Source organism: Trichechus manatus, unplaced genomic scaffold (genome assembly GCF_000243295.1).
Source record: "Trichechus manatus latirostris isolate Lorelei unplaced genomic scaffold, TriManLat1.0 scaffold00060, whole genome shotgun sequence".
Lineage (NCBI taxonomy): Eukaryota > Metazoa > Chordata > Mammalia > Sirenia > Trichechidae > Trichechus > Trichechus manatus.
In genome coordinates, this window is record NW_004443996.1 from 3,836,143 (window position 1) to 3,842,142 (window position 6,000).

Sequence of the window (6,000 nt, forward strand, 5' to 3'; positions counted from 1 at the left end):
ATACTTAACAGTAAGGGAGGCTAGAAAATTAAGTCTATTCTAAACAGCGATGTGTCCAGCTAAAAATTATGGGATCTATTATTACAGAAAGGGAGAATAGACATTGGAGTTTCTTCCACAGCCCTTTACTCTTTTCACTTTATGCACTCTGAATAATTTCTCCCTTCCTATGACTTCAGTTATGGAGATGACACCCAAATCTGTATCTCCTGCCTAGACCTATCTCTGAACCTCAGACTTTGTATATTCATTCATTCATGTATTCACTTGTTATATATATGTTCAGGTTAAGGAGCTTGGACTTTATCTTAAAAGCAATGGAGGACCATTGAAGTGTTTCAGGAAAATGGGTAGATACTATCGGATGATCACTTTATTTTCAATGTAGAGAATGAAATGGGAGTATTGAGGTGAAACCAACCAATAATTCAACCATCCAAACTGCGACACTTTTAACAGGACATTATGGGGATCCTATATATAATTATCCTGGAGCAACACACAAAAACTGGGCCTGTTCTGAAAAACAGGGATGCATGGTCATCCTGCTCATCTAAGGCCCTGTATGATCTGGCCTACTTTTTCACCCTCAGGCCACTTTTGTCCTCACATTCAATACTCCAGCCACACTGAAGCCTTTTTAGTACCAGGAAACATGCTCTACTTTCTATCACCTTTCTGGGCGTTTGTACTATGCTGCTGCTTCTGCCTAGATCTCCTTGGCTAATTTGTCCAAGGTCACATAGTTATTAGTCCAAATTTTTAACATAATGTGATGGTTAAGGTTGTGTGTCAATTTGGCTGGGCCATAATTCTCAGTGGTTTGGCAGTTATGACATAGTTTGGCAGTCGTATGATGTTGTGATCACTTCCATGATGAGATTTGATATAATGTGATCACCTCCATGATGAGATCTGCTGTGAGTAGCCAATCAGTTGAAAGGGAGTTTCCTTGGGCATGTGGCCTGCATCAAATGTAAGTGGACTTTTTGGCAAGGCTCGTGGGCTTTTGCTCACTCTGGATCCTGTAGCTGGCTCCTGACCTCTGGTTTTTGAGACTTGAGCTAGCAGCTTACCTGCAATCTTGCCTGTCAATCATTGGGTTCTTCCATCTTCATAGCCTGTGAGCAAGAGCCCTGCTATCTGGCCTGCTGATCTTGGGTTCACAGCCCCTGCAGCTACGTGAATCAGGAGAAGCCTCTATCCTGACCCACGGACTTGGGGTGTTCCAGCCTCTACAATCACGTGAGCCATTTCCTTGATATAAATCTCTCTCTGTGTATATTTATATGCTTTACTGGTTTTGCTTTTCTAGAGAAACGAGCCTAAGACACATGGCTTATAAGGCTCTTATTTATCTGGCCACTGTTTATCTCTCCAACCTCATCTTTTCCCATACCTGGAGCTATTGTCTCAGACTTTCAGCTCAGGTTTTGGTAGGCAGTAGAGAAGTACTCACAGAGGGACAGGTTAAAATGTTAACAACCACAGAGAACCTCCAATGCCCACTTTTCCAGAAAGAAGCTTGTAGCCAAATCAGAGAGATCACTACTGGATTAATGGAAACTACTCAGTGGTGCCACATGCCAGGGTCAGTGCAATACCTGCCATACCTGCCATACCCTGTGAGTCACGAGTCTACAATTAAGGTCTTGACCAGGGTCATGGTCATATCTGAAGGCTTTACTGGGGAAGGATCCACTTCTAAGCTCACTTGTTGGCAATATTCAGTGCCTTGTGGGTTGTCGGCCTGAGGGCCTTGGTTCCTCATTAGCTGTTGGTTGGAAGCCTCCCTATGTTGCTTTCCGCAAATGCCTCTTCATAGAGCATCTCACAGCTTGCTTCATTAGAGCAAGAAAGAGGGCAAGATTGTGCCAGAAAAACAGAGAGTGTGTGTGCTAAAAGGATGGAGGTTACAGTCTTTTGTAACCTAATCACAGAAATGACACACCATAATATTCTGTTTATTAAAAGTGAGCAACTAGGTCCAGCCCACATTCAAAGGGAGGGGATTATACAAGTGTGTAAATACCAGGAAGCAGAGATCATTATAGGTCATTTTAGAAGTCTGTTTACCACAAAGGCATTCTTTCTCTATGAATGAGGCATAGGCTATGTGATAGAGGAGTAGCATAAGAAAATTTACAAGATTCCCAACCATTTAAGAAGGACTCTAGAAGGATCACTCTGTTATAATCAATGGTTTGTGGGACTATATTGAAGAATTCTTAAACAAGGAATAGGTAGTATGTCTTTAACCTATCTATCAGCTTAGAGAGTCCACATCTATCCCAAATACGTGTATGGGGGTGGGGTGGGGCTTATATAACTCCATCCTTCTTTTCTTTGATTGTGTGGATGTCCTGGGGCATTTTAACAAGGAAATATTCACATGGAACATATCAGGCAGGAAGCAAGGAAATCGTGGATCATGGACTGGTATGATACCTGCTGGATAGTCACTGGATGTTGATGAAGTTAAGTCCTTATCAGATGCCACTGAGATGATCAGCTAATCAAGGCCCTGGTTGCAGGTGATAGGTGGGTGGTTCTTGCTTAGTAAAAGGCTAGAAAGTCTGGACAATAATTCAACTCCCATTTCTTTAATGCTTCAAAAAATAAAACCTCATTGTGGTCCTCAGCTATGGACACTCTCAGTTTTTCCAAAGCAGTGGACCCTCTTCTTTCTTGGACAACTTTCTTGGAATTATCAGCTTCAGGGACTCCCTTATAAAAACTCTTATTCTTCCTCACCACCCTCTTATGACCTACTTTATTATATAAGTTTTTTTTAATTGAAGTATAACCTAGTTGTAGAAAAGTATACAGATAGGAATTATAGAGTGAAACTGTCCACGTAACAGCAAGCAGATCAAGAAATAGAACATTACTAGCACTCCGGAAGTGTTCCTTGTGCTGTCTCTCAGTCAGTACCTACCTTCCTTTCTAGAGATAACCACTACTGTGACTTTTAACACCATATATTAGCTTTGCTAGCTTTTGAATTTTATATAAATGGAATCAGACAGTAGATATTCTTTTGTGTTTGGGCTTCTTTAATCATTTTTTTAATCTATTATACTTTTATGAACATTTGTTTCCAGGTTTTGGATATTATGAATATGAAACACGATGTAAACATTCTTGCACATGTCTTTTGGTAAACGTATGTATATGACTCAGTTAGGTATTTTCTTAGCATGGGTTCCTCAGAAAACCAAGCCTGAGGACAAAGCTTATGTGCTATTACTTTATTAGGGAGCACAGTCCCAAGGTGACTGAATTTCAGAAATAGTCAACATAAAACTGTTACTGAGCTGAACACTGTAACCAAACACAATTGATTGCTCAATCTCGTTATACTATCTTTGTGAGGCTGTGTGAACTGTCTTAGGATAGTGTAGCAGTGGGAAGAAAGAGGGAAGATTTATCCATTTGTTCCATCATTCATTAGGTAAAGGTTCACCCACTAGGGTGTTAACTCATTGCCATCGAGTTGATTCCAACTCATGGCTAACCCATGTGTTACAGAGTAGAACTGCTCCATAGGGTTTTCTTGGCTGTGATCTTTATGGAGGCAGATAGCCAGGTATTTCTTCCATGGCACCACTGAGTGGATTCAAACCACCAACCAACCTTTCGGTTAGTAGTCAAGTGCAAACCATTTATACCACCCAGGGACCTTAATGGGATTTTAACTGCCCTCAAATTCTAGGATGTGCATGTATAGTTGCTGGTTGGATTTATGACCTCTCATGCCTCCATATCAACAGGGGAGTCCTGGGGTAAAAGTGAGAAGATTGCAGTATGAGCATCAGGCAAGACACTGTTAGGTTGCCTCTGAGTGCACTCAATAGGAGCCTAGGCAGAACTGGTTTTTGCCTTTGCAGCAGGGACATAAAAAATGGCCACAGGACAGAAGGCAGGAGTGGAATTGCTGGATCATAAAACATACCATTTTTCAACTTTAAGACATATTGCCAATCAATTTTCCAAAGTGATTGTACCAATTTACACTTTCACAGTAGTATATGAGGGTTCCAGTGGCACAGCATCTTCAACAATAATTGATATTGTCTTTTTCATTTTAGCCATTCTGTTAAGGGTGTAGTAGTATCTTTTATAAGTTTTAATCTGCATTTCCCTGATGACTAATGAGATTGATAACCCTTTCAAATGCTTATTGTCCATTTGAATACCATCTTCTTTGAAATGCCTGTTTGAGTTTTTTGCCCATTTTTTCCTATTGTGTTGTCCATTTTTCTCATTTATTTGTAGGTGTTCTTTATATAGTCTATATACAAGTCCTTTGCCAGTTACATGTGCTGTTAATATCTCCTACCACACTTTGTGGCTTGCCTTTTCATTCCTTTAACTGTGTCCAAAAATGTTTTCCTTCAAATGAAATATAATTTACAAAGATCACATCATAAGAGTGCAATTTGATGATTTTGCACCATGGAAACCACACCCTAATCAAAATATAGAGCATATCCATCACCCTAGAAAGTTCTCTTGTGCTCCTTTCCAGTGAACCCTTCCCCCACCCTGAGAGGCAACTAAAGTTCTCATTTCCATCAGCATAGCTTAGGTTTGCCTTTTCTTGAACTTCATATAAATACAGTCACACAGTATGTGTCTAGCATTATTATTTTGCAAAACATAATGTTTTTGAGATGCGTCCGTATTATTCTATGTATGAATAGTTCTTTCTTTCATATTGCTCAGTAGTGTTTAATTGTATGAATATATAGCAGTGAGATTATCTATTCTCTTGTTTATATACGTATGGATCATTTCCAGATTATGACTATTATGATAAAGCTGCTACAGAGATCTTGCAGATACCTTTGTTAAATTTATTTTGAAGTGTTTAATGTTCTTTGATGCTATCATAAATAGTATTGGTTTAAATTTTATTTTATAATTGATCTTTTCTAGTATATATAAATAAAATTAATATTTATATATTGATCTTGTGTTCTGTGACCTTGCCAATTCTTATTAATTCTAGAAGTTTTTAATTTTGTATATTCCCTAGGATTGTCTAAATATGCAATCATGCCATTTGCAAATTAAAATAGTTTTACTTCTCCTTTTCCAATTCATATACTTTTTACTTCTTTTTCATGTCTTAGTGAAATAGCTAGTACTTCCAGTACTATATTGGACAGAAGTGGTGAAAGTAGACATCCTTGCTTTGTACGTGATTTTAGTAGGAAAATGTTCACTGTATCTCCATTAAATATGATGTTAGCTCTAAGTATTTCATAAATGCCTTGTATCAAATTGAGGAAGGTCCCTTCTATTTCTTTCTTGTTGATATTTTTATCATGAGTTTTGTCAAATGGTTTTTCTGTATCTATTGTAAAGATTATATAATTTTTTCTCTTACTCTGTTAATATGGTGAATTATATAATTTGTTTTTCAAATGATAAACCATCCTTGCATTCCTGAAATAAACTCCACTTGTTAATGTTATCCTTCTCATATATTGTCAAATTCTATTTCCTAATATTTTCCTAAGGATTTTTTGCATCTATGTTCATGACATTACTGGTCTATAATTTTCTTTACTTATAATGTATTTTTAAGATTTTGGTATCGGTGTTATACTGGCCTCATATAACAAATTGGAAAGTAGTTCCTCTTCCTTTATTTTCTGAAAGAGTTTAAATAAAATTGGTATTATTGCTTCCTTAAATGTTTAATAGATTTCACTAATGAAGCCATCAGGTCCTAGATATTTCTTCGTAATAAAGTTTTAAATTATGAATCCAAATTTCTTGAGCAGATATATGGTTATTCACATTTTCCATTTCATCTTGTGTCAGCTTTGGTGAATTGTGTACAGTCAGTTCTGTAATAAAACTTGTTTTAAAAAGGTGAATTTAAAGGTCATGAAGGCCCCATGGACAGATCCAAACTCCCCAAGGGACTGAGTTGCTGGACGGAGGGCTCTGGGGACCATGGTCTCAGGGAACATCTAGCTCAATTGG